This window comes from Pristiophorus japonicus, chromosome 4 (assembly GCF_044704955.1).
Source record: "Pristiophorus japonicus isolate sPriJap1 chromosome 4, sPriJap1.hap1, whole genome shotgun sequence".
Taxonomy (NCBI): Eukaryota; Metazoa; Chordata; class Chondrichthyes; family Pristiophoridae; genus Pristiophorus; species Pristiophorus japonicus.
Window position 1 is genome coordinate 232,187,880 of NC_091980.1, and position 19,525 is coordinate 232,207,404.

A 19,525-nucleotide genomic window follows, 5' to 3' on the forward strand; every position below is an offset into this window, starting at 1 on the left:
TCTCCCTTGTCCACTCTGCTAGTTATATCCTCAAAAAATTCCAGAAGATTCGTCAAGCATGATTTCCCTTTTATAAATCCATGCTGACTTGATCCGATCTTGTCACCGCTTTCCAAATGGGCTGCTATTTCGTCCTTCATGATCGATTCCAACATTTTCCCCACTACTGATGTCAAGCTAACTGGTCTATAATTACCCGTTTTCTCTCTCCCTCCTTTTTTAAAAAGTGGTGTTACATTAGCTACACTCCAGTCCATGGGAACTGATCCAGAGTTGATAGACTGTTGGAAAATAATCACCAATGAATCCACTATTTCTAGGGCCACTTCCTTGAGCACTCTGGGATGCAGACTATCAGGCCCCGGGTATTTATCGGCCTTCAATCCCATCAATTTCCCTAACACAATTTCCTGCCTAATAAGGATATCCTTCAGTTCCTCCTTCTCACAAGACCCACTGTCTCCTAGTACCTTCGGAAGGTTATTTGTATCTTCCTTCGTGAAGACAGAACCGAAGTATTTATTCAAGTGGTCTGCTATTTCTTTGTTCCCCATTATAATTTCACCTGATGTCGAGGAAATATTTAGCTTAAATTAACTCAGGCGGAGACTTTCAGAACTGCACTTCGAGAGAATTTATTTTAAAAAGCAAGATATATCTCGGAGAGCCTGCTTGGACCGTACCAAGGCAAAACTCTGTCGTACAAGCAAATTGCACTTATCTTTATACAGAAATTGAATACAGAAATAGAAAAGAATCTTATTCATTAGTCCCGCGAGTACAAAGGTCGTCTCGGGAGGTGCACACTCTATCTGTCCTTGCATAGCTTTTCTCTGTTCACAGTCTAATAAGCAGAATCAAAAGGAGACTCCCTTTTAATACCAGATGGTCATTTAATTGCATCTCTAAGTTTCAAGGCTAAAAAGCGTGGCTATTTTTCTCGTCTTATTATTTCTTTAAGCATAGCAAAAAAAACAGAATTTAACCCTTCCCTCTAAATTAAGCCAGGTGTTCATAGTTTCTCTCTTCCACAATGCCCTCCTTGTTGATCTTTTTATTTTTTAGATCAACACAATTTCCTGTATTCTCTTCTTGAGCAAAAGGGGGTGTATACCCTTCAGGATAGGGTCGCATTTTGAGATAATCGTCTTCATCAACCTTTTCCTCTAAGCGACTTAACCTCCCTTTCATGCATACACCTTTTCTTTCTATTTCGGAGAGCAGGCCTATTACTTGACTAATCACATTTTTTTATCCACATTCCGCAAAGGATTATTAATAATACAAGCATAACCACACCTACGATTACTATGGGGTGTATAGCAAGCTTCAGTACTGCTGTAGCTTTTGGGGACCATCCAGTAAACATATCCCACCAGTGGTGTACTGTCAAAGAGGTGACTTCGTCTGCGATTCTCACTAGTTGCCCCTTTCTTGTAACTCATTTCGACTCTAAACTGGTGGATGTCTCTGCCTTGCTTTGACAGAGCTTCCTCAATTTTCTTGTCATTCCGTATCAAATTGTGCAGTCTGGTCAGATTAATTACAGGGGGTAAGGGTTCAATCTTGTGCATAACAGATATTTTTCTACATTTTGCCACTGCCCAAAGGTATAAGTTCTTTTTACTGCAGGATCATACAGGGTGTAGACTCTTCTTACGCATTTATTAATGGGGGGGTTTATACAAAATTCCATCCAGATAGACAGGTTTATTTCCTGTCACACAGACCTCATTCTGTCCTATTTCCGTTATCTCAGTGTCATTTGTTGGCTTTAATTCCCATTTACATACTCCAATGGAGTGCTGCAGTGAGCATGGTTCGTATATGGCGGTCTGATAGGGACATACCATTCCGAATGGCCACCTAGCACATCCCCTCTGGTGATGTGTCATATTCTTCTCATCGACCCAATCTCCTTTAAATTCTGGGTACCAGAAGTTCTGTCCAAATGCTGGGGCATTACTTGGAACTGACACCAAATTTCTTTTCGTGTCATACTTACTATCTCTCCAGTAACGTTACATCCTTTTGAATTACAACTGGTATATCTTTTTTGAGGGTTAATGGTTAAATTAAGAAGCTTATCTCTTTTGTTAATTTCCAGCAACCTTTCCCATGTGTTAGCATGGAAGGATAATATCTTCCTTTCTAACTCAGCTCTTAATAGCTGTCTGATCATTTCTTTAAACAGGCAATGGATGTACTTGTTTACTCCCTGTTGTTCTTTCATTAGGTTCTCTATTTCCTTCTCTATCCCTTCATTCTGTTGCCCCGTCATTTCATTTAGGACGTAACCTGATATCTGTAATTGCTGTAATCCTTCATCCCAGGCATTTCTGATTTTTATATCTTCCCCTACCAGTCCTCCGACGGCCTGGATTTTATTTTGTAGGGTCTCGATATCCATGGAGTTCAATGCTCCTATTCCTGCTCCCACTCCACCTAACACAGTCCCTATCACATCCCATTTCTTTCTTTGGGGTCTTTCTTTTTCAAAAGATACCTTAATACTGGTTGTGTGGCAACCATCTTCTTTCTCTGGGGGATATTTAATTCGTATTGTTAGATTTAATACACCTGGGGATCTTACCACTGGGATGCAAGTGGTCAGTATCCTTTTTAGATGTTCCGGGTCCCGGTCTTCTGGGTGGCCGGATTCTTTTACTGACCATTTTACCACAAATGGGTTTCCTCCATTCACCGGGGTGTTATTCATGCACAACATCCGCTGCCCATCTCCCATACCTGTAAATGAATAACGGAGGAAGTCTTTTCTCTCGTCTGGCCCTCCTATGTACCCCCATCTCTTGTTTTTCTTTGTGCTCCAGGTACACTTCATCCACACATCGGCCTGGTATTCTATGAACAACTGATACCCTTTCCCCAATATAAATTGGAACTTCCCTTTTTTTTCCTTCATTCCACACGCCTCACATCGTGCTGTAAAATTCCCTACTTTACAACTTTGGCCTGCTGGGCATATAAAATTGCCTTGCTGCCTTATACTATTACTTCTTTCCCATACCATATTTCCCTTCCATACTCTTCCTTCTTTTAGGACTTCTTCCTCCTGCCGGGATTTCCCTGTTGCTAAAATTATCAGTATACCCATCGCCCATTTATAATTTTTCCAAGAATCCCTTCCCATCTTCCCTTTCTTGTTTGTTTCTATACCACTCTTGAAATAAGTCGTTACAATAATAACACGTCCACACGATAGTAACAGTGACCCAAATAATAAAGGCCCAAACTGGCACGCAAATGAACTCTGACATTCGTCCGTGAATTTTGGGCAATATTTTCAAGTCCAAATATTTAATACAAGAGCAGGTACAGTTCTTCAGCGAGAAGATGGTTGTTTTCTTAGTCGGGCGACCGCAGCTTGTCCAGGTTCAATGCCTTTTCCTTCGGCTGTAATTCGTCGGGGAAATAATATTTACAGCGGGTTGCATGCACCCAGTTCGGGTGCTTTTCCAACTTCAACGCGGTTCGTGTCATGAGAATTATCTGATACGGTCCTTTCCACCTAGGAGAAAAAGATTCTTTATTTAATGTTTTTACTAACACTTGATCTCCAGGTCTGAAAGGGTGCATTTTTCCTTCCGACGGGGGCACCTGTGTCTACTTTATTTGTTCATGCAGCCTTCTTGCTATTTCACACATGGCCTGAGCATACTTTAGTGATTTTTCATCATTCCAAATTAATGCTATTTTTTCATCTGTCAGTGGTGGTTTTACGCCAGTAGGCATTGGTCTTCCCAATAAGGCTTCATGTGGTGTCAAATCAGTGTTTCGGTTTTTCTGGTTTCTTATTATATACAATACTAATGGTAAGGCTTCTGGCCACTTCACTCCAGTCTCCTGACATACCTTGGTAAGGGTAGATTTTATTATCCCATTTACTCTTTCTACCATTCCCGAGGACTGTGGCTGATATGGTATATGTAAATTCCACTGGAACCCTAACGCTTCTGCAAGGTTTTGCACTATTTTTCCGGTGAAGTGGGTTCCCCTGTCACTGTTGATTCCCATAGGTATCCCATATCTTGGTACTATTTCTTTAAATAGAATTTTTACTACTGTTCGGGCATCGTCTTTCCTAGTGGCGTACGCTTCTACCCACCTTGTGAACATATCTACTATGACTAATAGATACTTAAGACCTGATACTGGAGGCATGTGGACAAAGTCAATTTGCAAATTTTCAAAGGGCATACTTGGTTGGGGTAGATGATCATATCCAGCAGGTGTTTTACCTCTGTTATTTTGCTGACAAATTTGGCATGTCCTAGCAACTTTCTCAATTACTACTGTTATTCCTGGTGCATACCATTGTGCATTGATAGCATGTATCATCCCTCCTTTGCCCATGTGAGCCTGACCGTGTGCTAGGCAAGACAGGGGCAAAAATAGAGATCTAGGGCAAACAGTTCGCCCATCAGGGTGATACCAAATGTCGTTTTTTAGAAAACAACCCTGGTTTTCCCAAGTTCTTCCTTCCTGCATGGTAACTTGTTGTTGGGCTGTTTTAAGTTGTTGGATGTCAAGTACCTGTGGAGGGGAAACCGAGACTGCTTGAAGGCAGTCTGCCTGTGCCGAAGCGGCCTGTTTGGCTGCTGCGTCAGCCCTCCTATTTCCTACTGATACTTCATCCTCACCGGTTGTGTGAGCTGCACATTTGATAACGGCTACCTTACTTGGCAACTGAATGGCGTCTAATAGATTAAGCACCAGTTGTGAGTGCTTAATCTGCTTTCCACCAGAGGTGATAAAGCCTCTGTTTTTCCACAGTTGTCCAAAATCATGGACCACACCGAATGCATATCGAGAATCAGTATAGATATTAGCAGTATGATCTTTAGCTATTATACAAGCTCTAGTGAGGGCAAACAATTCAGCAGCCTGAGCCGAGGTTCCAGGAGGCAGGGCGAATGCTTCAACAGTTTTGTAGGGATTTACAATAGCATAGCCTGCCAAAAACAAATCATCCGACGGCCTATGTGATGATCCATCCGTATAGAGAATAAGATCAGGATTGTCCATGGGTTCTGTGAGCAAATCTGGTCTTGGTAAGGTGGCTACTTCCACCGTTAACAGACAATCATGCTGGTCTGGATCCTCTACTTCTTTAGTAGGAAGAAAGGTGGCTGGGTTCACTACCGGTGCACGTCGAAAGGTATAGTTAGGGTGTGACAGCAGTAATACTTCATAACCTGTTCTTCGAGATGCTGTAAAGTGTTGTGTGGAAGCTGAATTCAAAAGTAATAACACAGCATGGGCTGTAATGACAGTACATGGATGATCCAAAACAATAGGTACCGACTTTTCCACCATGACCGCAGTAGCAGCTACAGCACGTAGACATGCTGGCATTCCCCTTACTACTGGAGGCAGCAAAACCGAATAATAAGCAACTGGTCTATTTCCCCCACCATGTTCTTGGGTTAGTACTGCTGTTGCAAATACTGCGGGGCTTTCGGTGTATCCTTGGGGCAACCTGGTCCATGTGTACTGCTGCTTCTTGTGGGTGAAAGCAAACAGATACTGACTTTCTTGATTTAACGGGATAGAGTAAAAAGCTGAACACAGGTCTATCACAGTAAAGACAGTTGCTGTTGGTGGTATAGCAGATAGTATAATGTTGGTGTCCGGTACCACAGGGGTGATAGGACTACTATCTTATTAATAGCTCTCAGATCTTGCACAAATCTCCATTCATTCGGCCTATTAACTTTTGGTATGGGCAGTATCGGAGTGTTACACGGGCTCTGTGTCTTTTCTAAAACTCCTTGTTCCAACAATGGCTCTATCCCATTTTCTGCCTCTGGAGGCAGTCTGTACTGCCTAATGCTTGGTAACACGGTGTTCTTTATCAATTGTACCCGATGGGGTACTGCAGAATGTACTTGCCCAACATGATTCTTATGCTTTGCCCAAAGTTCAGAAGATACTTGATTCAATGCCATTGGCAGCTTAGGGCTTGGTTGTTCCGGGGGTTGCTGTTTTTCAAAAGTGGAGGCATGATTTTTACCTTTCCACTGGAGAATCCCCCTGTTGTGGGTGATAAAGTCGATCTGAACATTTTGCAATTTTATTACTGCCCAAGGTTGATAGCCTTGTTGCTGTTTTTCTCTTTCTATTCCTACAATCATCGGACCCATATCTTTAGGTTTCGCTGGCGGTTTTATAGCCAAAGTCAGATGAGGTGTCGAGTTCGCTTCTCTAAACCGCTGTTGCTGTAAGGGTGTCAAATCGATGGCTACCCCCAATCCTTCTGGTCCAAAATAAATGCGGGGCGTAGCTTCTACTATTTCTTCTCTATTTAAAAAGGATTGTACCAAACACTGGTAAGTTTCAGCCTTTTGTCGAGTGTACCAGGCTGTACAGTGAAGCTGAACTGTCTCAAAGCTTGTCAAAATTATATACATCAATTCTTCAGTATTAGGGTCAAATTTAGCTTTTAAGTTTTGTATAACTTCATGTATCAAGAGGGAATAGTAGTTGCCAATCAATTGCCAACAATAGAGGGCAGCCTTTTCTTTGTTATCCTCCCTTTTCTCTTTTTTAATCCCATTAAAGAATTGATGAATATTATTTGAAGGGAGCTCCATGTACATTCCTTCCTTTGTGCAATAAATTGTGGCTCCTAGTTTGCACAAAGTCTGTCTTCCCAATAAAGGGAGCGGTGTTGTTTTAGAGACTATCAAAGTCTCATCATTAACTGATTGTCCTTCAATTATCAATTTGATAGGTTCAGATAAAAATTCTTTCATGGGGATACCGGCCACACCCATACTTAAGACGGTGGTGTTGCTTACAGGTAATCCCACAGAGGATGGTACAGAAGACATAGTAGCACCGGTATCCACCAGGAACTTCACATAACTGTCACCTACTTTTACTACTGCCAGAGGGTTTTCTTCTATGTCTGCCGATAAGCGGAGGGCTGCCGCCTGTACCACTAAGCCTCCGGGGCATCCCTATGCTGATTATTCTGTGCCTGTCCTCGTTCCTTTTGCTGATTTACTGACCTGTTTTAGCCATATTTTCCTTATAGGTAAATAGTCCCTCTCTATCCATGTTAGCCAGTACTGTAACTGTCTCTTTCCAACTTTTTCCTTGCCAGTCCAAAACCCTTATTTTGTATGTTCTTACTTGTTGTGGCAACATACAATTTAACAAGGTTTGCACTGCCAAAGGTTCATTTTGATCCATTGGTATTCCTGCATGCTCGTCCCAACTATTTTTCCATCTGCCTGCAAAATCTATTCTTCTGCTTTCTGCAAGCAGCGGGTGATTTCCCCTGTATCTCCATGCTTTTTAGCTCCCTTTAATAAATGGTACAGGTTTGCTCAAGCCAGTTGTGAAAGGCTACTGGCTTCTTAACAGGATTAGGGGCAGCTGATATCATATCCCGAGCTTCTCCCGGTGTCCAGGGCTTTAGGACAGCCGTTGTTCTGATCATTACACGGGGGCTTGTGTCGTGGGGGTAGTGGAGGAATCGACCTGTCTTATCCAGCTGAGCGGCCACTATTTCTATAATCTCCTGCCAATCATCCGGCTTAGTGGTTGGAAGACGGAGGTATAAGCCGACAGGGGAAGCGGTCAAAACCGGTGCACTCGGGGGGCTGTAAGAGGGAGGGGGCTTCTCCTTACCCTCCTCCTCTTTCTTTTTATTTTTTAAAACAATTCTCCATATAATCTTTATCCCAACTGGGGTCCCCTGTCCCATTTTTGGTGGTCTGTCTCCATTCCTCAATTAAGGACAATTTAAAACTTCCTCCATATGGCCAATCCCCATCAGACCAACCGTACAAATCGCTACTAAACGTTACCACGTATCTGTCGTCTCCTGTTTCTTTAATTACAGTGTCCGCCGGCGAGCCGGGCGGCACAATGGGATCTCCTACCTTCTCTCGTTGCTTTACTACCTTACTGATTCTTTTCTCAGTCTTAGGATGTACTTTCATTCTTTCAGTTGAGAGGTCGTCCTTCTTTCCTTTTCTAGGAGCTGGGCGCGAGCGCCCTGCTCGACTAGAGCCGTTTCCCATTCTTCCGGGTGCAACGTCTCGCGATCTTTTCTGAAATGAGAGTTAGGACAATCCTACAAAATATACAATAATTTACAAAGCGCTCACCGGTGTTCTCTTTTCTGCTCAGCTCGGGGTCTCCTTTTGCCTTTTTGTTATTTTAGCTTCTTAGCGGTAGCTACCTTATGCCTCACCCTCTAGGGGATCTCGGCGGCCCGTCCCCCTTTCAGCTGGGACGGCCTAGGCACCTTCCTCCTTTCAGCTAGGAAGGTCCTTAAAATTCCTCTTTTCTCTTTAAAAGTTAAATTTAGTTCTTTTGGATCTCGTTTTTTTTTTAGAGATCCTGCCGGACTACGCCAGAATCTGTCGAGGAAATATTTAGCTTAAATTAACTCAGGCGGAGACTTTCAGAACTGCACTTCGAGAGAATTTATTTTAAAAAGCAAGATATATCTCGGAGAGCCTGCTTGGACCGTACCAAGGCAAAACTGTCGTACAAGCAAATTGCACTTATCTTTATACAGAAATTGAATACAGAAATAGAAAAGAATCTTATTCATTAGTCCCGCGAGTACAAAGGTCGTCTCGGGAGGTGCACACTCTATCTGTCCTTGCATAGCTTTTCTCTGTTCACAGTCTAATAAGCAGAATCAAAAGGAGACTCCCTTTTAATACCAGATGGTCATTTAATTGCATCTCTAAGTTTCAAGGCTAAAAAGCGTGGCTATTTTTCTAGTCTTATTATTTCTTTAAGCATAGCAAAAAAAACAGAATTTAACCCTTCCCTCTAAATTAAGCCAGGTGTTCATAGTTTCTCTCTTCCACACCTGAATCCGACTGCAAGGGACCTACGTTTGTCTTTACTAATCTTTTTATCTTCACATATTTATAGAAGCTTTTGCAGTCAGTTTTTATATTCCCTGCAATCTTCCGCTCGTACTCTATTTTCTCCCTCTTAATTAAACCCTTAGTCCTCCTCTAAATTCTAAATTTCTCCCAGTCCTCAGGTTTGTTGCTTTTTCTAGCCAATTTATATGCCTCTTCCTTGGCTTTAACACTATCCTTAATTTCCTTTGTTAGCCATGGTTGAGACACCTTCCCAGTTTTAATTTTACTCCAGACAGGGATGTACATCTGCTGAAGTTCATCCATGTGATCTTTAAATGTTTGCCATTGCTTATCCACCATCAACCCTTTTAGTATCGTTTGCCAGTCTATTCTAGCCAATTCACGCCTCATACTGTCGAAGTTACCTTTCCTTAAGTTCAGGATCCTAGTTTCCGAATTAACTTTGTCACTCTCCATCTTAATAAGGAATTCTACCATATTATGGTCACTTTTCCCCAAGGGGCCTCGCACAACAAGATTGCTAATTAGTCATTTCTCATTACACAATACCCAGTCTAGGACGGCCAGCTCCCTGGTTGGTTCCTCAACATATTGGTGTAGAAAACCATCCCTAATACACTCCAGGAAATCCTCCTCCACCGCATTGCTACCAGTTAGGTTAGCCCAATCAATGTGTAGATTAAAGTCGTCCATGATTACTGCTGTAGCTTTATTGCACACACCCCTTATTTCTTGCTTGATGCTGTCCCCAACCTCACTACTATTTGGTGGTCTATACATAACACCCAGTAGCGTTTTCAGCCCTTTGGTATTCCGCAGCTCCACCCATACCGATTCCACATCATTCAGGCTAATGTCCTTCCTTACAATTACATTGATTTCATCTTTAACCAGCAACGCCACCCCGCCTCATTTTCCTTTCTCTATCCTTCCTAAATGCTGAATACCCTTGGATGTTGAGTTCCCAGCCTTGGTCCCCTGCGCAGTTAATTCATCCACCTTATTCCGAATACACCTCGCAATGAGGCGCAGAGCCTTCAGGCTTGTTTTTTTAACACACTTTTCACCTTTAGAATTTTGCTGTAATGTGGCCTTTTTGTTTTCTGCCTTGGGTTTCTCTGCCCTCCACTTTTACAATTCTCCTTTCTATATTTTGCTTCTGCCTCCTTTTTATTTCCCTCTGTCTCCCTGCATAGGTTCCCATCCCCCTGCCATATTAGTTTAACTCCTCCCCAACAGCACTAGCAAACACTCCCCCTAGGATATTGGTTCTGGTCCTGCCCAGGTGCAGACCGTCCGGTTTGTATTGGTCCCACCTCCCCCAGAACCGATTCCAATGTCCCAGGAATTTGAATCGCTCCCTTCTGCACCACTCCTCAAGCCACGTATTCATCTGAGCTATCCTGCGATTCCTACTCTGACTAGCACGTGGCACTGGTAGCAATCCTGAGATTACTACTTTTGAGGTCCTACTTTTTAATTTAGCTCCTAGCTCCCTAAATTCGCCTCGTAGGACCTCATCCCGTTTTTTTACCTATGTCACTGGTACCTATATGCACCACGACAACTCCCTTTTCAGAATGTCCTGCACCAGCTCCAAGACATCCTTGACCCTTGCACTAGGGAGGCAACATACCATCCTGGTGTCTCGGTTGCGACCGCAGAAACGCCTATCTATTCCCTTTACAATTGAATCCCCTATCACTATAGCTCTCCCACTCTTTTTCCTGCCCTCCTATGCAGCAGAGCCAGCCACGGTTCCATGAACTTGGCTGCTGCTGCTCCCCCCTGATGAGTCATCCCCCTCAAAGTACTCAAAGCGGTGTATCTGTTTTTCAGGGGGATGACCGCAGGGGATCCCTGCACTACCTTCCTTGCACTGCTCTTCCATTCTCTATCTGGCTGTGGACCTTTTACCTGCGGTAAGACCAACTCGCTACACGTGCTATTCACGTCATTCTCAGCACCGTGGATGCTCCAGAGTGAATCCACCTTCAGCTCCAATTCCGCAACGCGGTCCGTCAGGAGCTGGAGGCGGATACACTTTCCGCACACATAGTCGTCAGGGATACCAGAGGCGTCCCTGATTTTCCACATAATACAGGAGGAGCATAACACATGTACGAGCTCTCCTGCCATGACTTAACCCTTAGATACACTTAAATTGACAACAACAGTGCTAAAAGTTACTTACTGATATAGAAGAGAAGAAAGAAAAACTACTTACTAATCACCAGTCAATCACTTACTCCCTTGACTGTGACGTCATCTTTCTATTTCTTTCTACTTCTTTTTTGCCTTCTCCCTGTAGTTGCACAAGCTAGCCTTTATAGGCCTCTGCCGATCCCCAGACTCACGTCTCTCCGACGCACCTCCCGACGCCTCTCGCGGCCTTTATAAGCCTCTCGCCGACCCCGGACTCACGTCCCTCCGATGCACCTTCCGACGCCTCTCGCGGCCTTTATAGGCCTCTCGCCGACCCCGGACTCACGTCCCTCCGACGCACCTTCCGACGCCTCTCGCGGCCTTTATAGGCCTCTCTGACCCCGGACTCACGTCTCTCCGACGCACCTCCCGACGCCTCTCGCGGCCTTTATAGGCCTCTCTGACCCCGGACTCACGAGAATGTGGAACTTGCTACCACAAGGACTAATTAAGGCAGATAGCATAGTTGCATTTAAAGGGAAAGCTAGATAAATATATAAGAGAGAAAGAAATAGGTTATGCTGAGAATTAAATGAAGAGGAGTTGGAGGAGGCACATGCGGAGCATAAACTCCGGCATAGACCAGTTGGACTGAATAGCCTGTTTCTGTGCTGTAAATTCCTTGAAATGCTAATGCTCTGAGTAAAGGGTTGCCAACTCTGGTTGGACATATTCCTGGAGTCTGATCACGTGACATCTGCCTGCCATTTGCAAATGTTATTACATTTACCTTGTAAAGGTTAGGTCCCCTGTATTTGAGTATTTTTGCTCGTCCTTTTGGGCCAGCAACGATTGTGCAAGGAATTCTGAGAATCAGGAGGCTGCCCATGTCCAGTTAAAGAAAGTACGATGGTGCAATGCTCTACTTTTCTCCCAGGTCACTAGCAGCAGTGCCCAGGAGATTTATCTTCCATTCCTAGAGACTTCTAGTCAAACTGGGAGGGTTGGCAACCCTGATGCAGCCAACAGTTCTCTCCGAATTATATTAGTTGCTTCCAGCAAGAAAATAATCCCGAATGAAGGGATTTGGCTCTGTCTCCCAAGCATGGTTCTCCATAAAACTGGTGCCCACGGTTAGAGGTGGTACCAACAGCTTCTACATTTGAAGGTCACATTTAAATAAACTATGTTTTTTTTAAGATGTTACAGACATAGTGGGCATCGAAAATGCAGTTAATACTATACTTGGATTTCAACAAGCTGTTCACAAGGTTCCTGTTTGATGATTAATGGCTAAGATAAGAAGTCACACATGAGGGCTAGATAGATATTTGATTTAAAAACAGGAAACAGAGGGCATAATTAGGGTATCCAGTGATCAATTTCAGGATCTTTCTATTTTTAATATAGACCAGTGGCAGGAAGAATAATATTCTCAGACAAGATAAGACAAAGATCAATTTGCTCTTCCACAGTGATAACATCTCGAATAAACATAAGACCCAGATAATTTCATTTAAATTCTCATCCCAGAAAAATAATTATTTAAAATTTCCTCCTATGCTATGCAGCTTTTCTTAACCAAAAGGCCATTTCTATGTCCATTTCTACATGCTGGTCTGTGGGGAAGAAAACATTTCGGTGTTTACTCCTTCCAACACAGCTTGGACCTCAGTCATAATTTCTTCTTTTTGTAGCCAGAATTCATTTGTGTGCCTGATATGAGTCCACCTGTCCTCGCCGCACAGCACTGCTTCCCAGTCATCAAGATCCATGGCGCGGCCCTGGACAACGTGGACCATTTCCCATACCTCAAGAGCCTCTTATCATCAAGAGCAGACATTGATGACGAGATTCAACAACGCCTCCAGTGCAGCCTTTGGCCGCCTGAGGAAAAGAGTGTTTGAAGACCAAGCCCTCAAAACTGCCACCAAGCTCATGGTCTACAGGGCTGTAGTAATATCCGCCCTCCTGTATGGCTCAGAGACATGGACCATGTACAGTAGACACTTCAAGTTGCTGGAAAAATACCACCAACGATGCCTCCGCAAGATCCTACAAATCTCCTGGGAGGACAGACGCACCAACATTAGCGTCCTCGACCAGGCCAACATCCCCAGCATTGAAGCACTGACCACACTTGATCAGTTCCGCTGGGCAGACCACATCTTTCGCATGCCAGACACGAGACTCCCAAAGCAAGCGCTCTATTCGGAAATCCTTCACGGCAAAGGTGGTCAGAGGAAACATTACAGGGACACCCTCAAAGCCTCCCTGAAAAAGTGCAACATCCCCATTGACACCTGGGAGTCCCTGGCCAAAGACTGCCCTAAGTGGAGGAAGTGCATCCGGGAGGGCGCTGAGCACCTCGAGTCTCATCGCCGAGAGCATGCAGAAATCGGGCGAAGGCAGCGGAAAGAGCATGCGGCAAACCTGTCCCACCCACCCTTTCCCTCAACGACTATCTGTCCTACCTGTGACAGGGATTGTGGTTCTCATATTGGACTGTTCAACCACCTAAGGACTCATTTTAAGAGTGGAATTCTTCCTCAATGCCGAGGGACTGCCTATGATTGATGATGATTGAGCTTCATTACTACAATCAGTATTGACTGAATAAATAGGAAATATGAAACATATTCATCACCTCAGATATTACAATACTTATCTGAAATGTAATAAAGTGATTGCATTGTTAGCCATACTGTTGATGGTAAAACATGGAGTGCTTTGATAGTAGTCCCTGGGAACTTCACGGTTTGTGTCACGCTTTAAGAGTCGTGCAACCCAGGAAACTCACCCAGGAAAAGAAGAACAAAAAAGGGCAGTTCACCCAGATGCTCTTGCACAATGTCAGCAAGTAATTCTTAAAAAGGCACTGCCAGAAATTGGGTGAAATGCATTGCCCAGCTTTTTCGATAAGGAAAGCTGCATAGCTTAGGAGCAAATTTAAATATTTTCTAGGATGAGAATTGAAATGAAATTATCTGGGTCTTTGTGTTTATATGAGATGTCATCATTGTGGAAGAGTAGATTTATCTTGGTCTGAATCCAGTCTTGATGTCTTCAGAGCTTCAATATTGTTAGTAGTAGGTTGCAGAGTCGTGGTGGGAACGAGGGTCAGAGCAGGAAGAAATATCACACTCCATCCAGATATGCCAGCATTTCATTGCATTCTATATTATCTCAAATTTCAAAAGGTAAAGTAAATCCTAATGTTTAAATATTTTAATTTAGTTGTACACAAGTCTGGACTAAAATGTTTTTTTAAAGCTTGTGCTTTATATACTTTATTAAATTCCAGCCACATTCACATTTGATAGACATTACCTGTATATCAAAATGTAAAAAAAAGTATTTAACAGTGGCAGAGAAGGGTTTGACCAGTATTATTATTCTGAAGAAGAAGAAGAAGAAGAATACAGAACTGCCACCCTCCCAGAGGATTCAAAGCATATGTATGCATAAATTACCAAAAGTGTTTACAGATAAATATGCTATCCAGAGTCTGCATTAGGTTTTTGTATTTTCACAGTCTAATCTAATTGTATGATCAGTGGTTTTGGAAACTGGCTAGTTATGTAAATGATCATTATCTGGGTTCTGAAAATAACAAGCTTTGAAGGGAGAATGCACAGCAAACAGTTGTTTTTGTGTCAATGTTAAGAGAATATTCTGCCCACAAGAGGACACTCTTGAGTATCCTTATGTGGGTTCAAATCATCAACATCATCATAGGCAGTCTCTTGAAATTGAGGAAGACATGCTTCCACTCTAAAAGTGAGTTCTCAGGTGACTGTACAGTCCTGGAAGTCCGTGGCCAAAGACCGCCCTAAGTGGAGAAAGTGCATCCGGGAGGGCGCAGTGCTCCTCGAGTCTTGTCGCCGAGAGCATGCAGAAATCAAGCGCAGGCAGCGGAAAGAGCGTGCGGCAAAGCAGTCCCACCCACCCCTTCCCGCAATTACTATTTGTCCCACCTGTGACAGAGACTGTGGTTCTCGTATTGGATTGTACAGCCACCTAAGAACTCATGTTAAGAGTGGAAGCAAGTCTTCCTCGATTCCGACGGACTGCCTATGATGATGATGTACAGTCCAATATGGGAATTACAGTCTCTATCACAGGTGGGACAGACAGGCGTTGAAGGAAGGGGTGGGTGGGGAACTTGGTTTTCCGCGCACTCCTTCCGCTGCCTGCGCTTGATTTCTGCATGTTCTCAGCGACGAGACTCGAGGTGCTCAGCACCCTCCTGGATGCTCTTCCTCCACTTAGGGCGGTCTTTGGCCAGGGATTCCCAGGTGGCAGTGGGGATGTTGCACTTTATCAAGGAGGCTTTGAAGGTGTCCTTAAAATGTTTCCTCTGCCCACCTGGGGCTTGCTTGCCGTATAGGAGTTCCGAGTAGAGTGCTTGCTTTGGGAGTCTCATGTCGGGCATGCGGACGATGTGGCCCGCCCAATGAAGCTGGTCGAGTGTGGTCAGTGCTTCGATGCTGGGGATGTTGGCCTGATCGAGAACACTGACGTTGGTGCGTCTGTCCTTCCAGGAGATTTGCAGGATCTTGCAGAGACATCATTGGTGGTATTTCTCCAGCGGTTTGAGGTGTCTGCTGTATATGGTCCACGTCTCTGAGCCATACAGGAGGGTGGGTATCACTACAGTCCTGTGGACCATAAGCTTGGTGCCAGATTTGAGGGCCTGATCCTCAAACACTCTCTTCCTCAAGCAACCAAAAGCTGCGCTGGCGCACTGGAGGCAGCGTTGAACCTTGTCATCGATGTTTCCCCTTGCTGATAGTAGGCTCCCGAGGTATGGAAAGTGGTCCACGTTGTCCCAGGCCACGCCTTGAGGGCAGTGCTGTGTGGCGGGGTCAGGTTGGCGGAGGATCTTTGTCTTATGGATGTTTAGTGTAAGGCCCATGCTTTCGTATGCCTCGGTGAAGATGTTGACGATGGCTTGGAGTTCAGCTTCTGAATGTGCGCTGACTCAAGCGTCGTCCGCGTACTGTAGTTCAACGACAGAGGATGGGATGGTCTTGATCTAGCCTGGAGGTGACGAAGGTTGAACAGGTTCCCACTGGTTCTATAGTTTAGTTCCACTCCAGCGGGGAGCTTGTTGAGCGTGAGATGGAGCATTGCAATGAGGAAGATTGAGAAGAGGGTTGGCGCAATGACGTAGTCCTGCTTGACCCCGGTCCGGACATGGATTGGGTCCGTGGTGGATTTGTTGGTCAGGATTACGTCATGGAGCAGGCGGAGGATGGTGACAAATATTTGGGGCAGCCGAAATGGAGGAGGACACTCCATAGTCCCTCATGGTTAACAGTGTCAAAGGTCAAAGAAGGCCATGTATAAGGGTTGGTACTGTTCCCTACATTTCTCTTGCAGTTGTCGCGCCATGAAGATCATGTCCGTTGTACCCTGTTGTGTATAGAATCCGCACTATGACTCCAGGAAGAGCTCATCAGCCACAGGGAGAAGATGGTTGAGGAGGATTCTGGCGATGACTTTCCCAGTGGCCGACAACAAGGAGATTCCTCTGTAGTTGCCGCAGTTGGACTTGTCCCCTTTTTAAAGATGTTCACGATTACGGCATCTTTGAGATCTCCATGCATGCACTCCTTCTTCCAGATGAGAGAGATGAGGTCATGCATTCAAGCTAATAGTACCTCTCTGCCATACTTTAGTGCTTCAGTGGGAATTCCACCTGCTCCTGATGACTTGTTGTTCTTGAACTGATGGATGGCCTTTTTTTACCTCGTGCAGGGCTGGGGTTTTGCTGAGATGGTGGCGGGTAGCATGCTGCGGGTTGGAGTCGAGGACACTCGTGTCAAAGGCAGAGTCTCGATTAAGTGCTCCTTCCAGTGGGCCCTGACTGCCTCGGTATCTTTGATGAGTGTCTCCCCGTTCTTGGCCAGCAGTGGGGTAGGACCTTGGGTGCTTGGACCATAGGTGGACTTGACTGCAGTGAAGAATCCTCGCACATCATGGCTGTCGGCCAGCTGCTGAATCTCCTGTGCTTTCTCCATCCACCATGTATTCTTTCGGTTGCGGGTTTTTTGTTGGTCCTTGGCCATCTGTAGAGTTGCTTTGCTGCTCCCGAGTTGGGTTGTTGCTTTAAGTTCAGAAATGCCCTGCGTTTGCGGTTTATTAGCTTCTGGATCTCCTGGTCATTCTCATCAGGTGTTTCCTGGTTGAGTGACCGAGCATCTTTTAGCAGGCACAGGTTATGGTGGCCTGGAGGGCAGACCAAGCACTGTGGGCACTCTGCGTCTCGGGGTCATTGAGGGTCGCCAGGTTGGCAGTGAGGGGCTGGCCTGTATAGGGCTCTCTTAGCTGGGTCTTTGAATGCCCCGGCGTTGATTTTTCTGCGGCATTGCTTCTGTTGCCGTCGTTGCTTTGTGGCTATATTAATGTTGATGACGGAACGGATTAGGCGGTTGTCCATCCAGCAGTCATCAGCTCCTGTCATGGCACGGGTGATGTGCACGTCCATGCGATCCCTCGCTCGAACGATGACGTAGTCGAGCAGGTGCCAGAGTTTGGAGTGAGGGTGTTGCCACGATGCGTTGTACTTGTCCCTCTGGCGGAACAAGGTGTTGGTGATGACAAGGCATTTTGTCAGGAGCAGGGTACCGCTGGAGTTGGTTTTCCCTACCCCCTCTCTGCCGATCACGCCTCCCCGGAGATCCGGGTCCTTCCCGACTCAGGCATTGAAGTTGCTGAGGAGGATCAGTTTTTCGTCCGTAGGGGCACGGGACAGGGATTGTTCGAGGCTGGAGTAGAATGCCTCTTTGGCCTTATCTGTTGCGTCGAGTGTTGGGGCGTACGCACTGATCACTGTGGCGCACTGGTAAGCCGGAGAGTCATGAGGCGTTCGCTAATCCCGCAGGGGGAGTCTCTGAGGTGGTCGACCAGCTCATTCTTGATGGCGAAACCAGCTCCATGAAGATGGCATTCTTCCTCTGGTTTGCCTTTCCAGAAGAAGGTATAACCTCCGCCTTGTTCCTTGAGCTGGCCTTCCCCTGCCTGCCGGGTCTCGCTTAGGGCTGCAATGTCGACATCGAAGCGTCTAAGTTCTCGGGCAACCATGGCAGTGTGGCGTTCTGGTCTGTCACTGTTGGGGTTGTCCATGAGGGTCCTGATGCTCTAGGTCCCGAACTTCATTTTGAAGGGTGGAAGATGCCTGTGCATGAGGTCTTTTAATGTGGGGTGGCCATTGCACACTGGCTATCACACAGGCTTAGCAGAGCGAGGTCTTGGTCCAGTGGCAAGATGGTCCGAGATGACTAAAGACCAGGCTCTACCGTATGGGCCTAATTGCCCACGGTGGGGTGTGAGCCGGGAGCTTGGCACTGAGCAGCTCCTTCAGGAGTGGTGGTGGGAGATCTGAGATGTGATGAGGGGAGGGGATGAGAGACACTGTGTTTATCCATATATTTGATGTTCAAATATATGGATAAACACAGCATTGCATCTGAACATCTTTAGCGTTCCTTCTCATTACATCTTGTATGGTAATATCGTCAAATCAGCAAGTTAACATTCGGCAATAAACAGAGAAAAATAGGTTATGCAATGTAAAGGTGAATATTTGTACTGTTAAAAACTGATTGCAACTATGCTATAGTTACTCTACATATGCTTGGAAACATTTCATCATTAAATATTATAATAGGAAGTTGTACTCGTTCCGCATAATTTAAGTTAGAATTTAATTTTAAAATTGTGAATGGCTCTATAACATCAAGCTACCTCGAACTATTAGAAGGAACAACAGATAGTCCCTTTGAAACTAAAGTGAGGATGGTTTGTGAAAAGGAAATGTCATCATAATTTAACAAGAACGAGCATAGTCTTGCTAAAGGAAATTAATTTGCATTAATTGACCTAACTATAAGAGATAATGCAATGAAAATATTAGCCATGGTGCAGTTAGGACAGCCGCCATCTTTGAGCACAGTGAGTGTCTTGTGTAGGAAAATGTGATGCATTTGATTGGCTTTTAATGCATGACTTAGAATGCTGCATGTTCAGAAAGCATAAAATGGTCAGTACAACGTGTGGGTTAATTATTGGGAATTTATACTATTTCAGTCCGATGAGTTCCCCTGAGCTGACAAATACTGAAAAGTAGCTATATAGGGTTGTTACAAATTCATCTTCTGTTTAAGGTTCAAGATGGAGCCTCATGTTACAAAGGCATTGATAGCTTTGCATAACAGCATGGCCAGAGCCCAAAACAGACGTAAGAGATCTACATGCAAAAACACTAATGTGAAAGAATAAGCTTCAAGATTGTTTATGATGCAAAATATTTTTTGTATTGCTACATTTTTTGATCTCTTCAGAAGGTGATGGCAGCCTTAGTGTACAGAAAAGGGACCTAATTCTTTCCTCTGTGGTTAGTGTACTAAACTGCTATAAGAGAAATGCAGGGAACAGCACCAACGCTTGTACATGGTCTTCTTTGACCTTACAAAGTCCTTTGACACTGTTAG

The 19,525-nt window shown here is 44.7% G+C and overlaps 1 protein-coding gene across 2 annotated transcripts in view; it reads left to right on the top strand.

Moving 5' to 3' along the window:
* Window positions 1–19,525, top strand: part of LOC139262310 (armadillo-like helical domain-containing protein 4) — a 221,193-nt gene that overhangs the window by 1,715 nt on the left and 199,953 nt on the right. Inside the window, exon 1 of one of the 2 annotated variants that reach the window (XM_070877468.1) lies at window positions 10,794–10,804. The exons of the other annotated variant lie outside the window; for it this stretch is intronic. The gene's annotated coding sequence lies outside the window, so the exon portion shown is untranslated. Of the gene's footprint in view, window positions 1–10,793; window positions 10,805–19,525 lie in introns of those variants that run through there. 2 annotated transcript variants of the gene reach the window in all.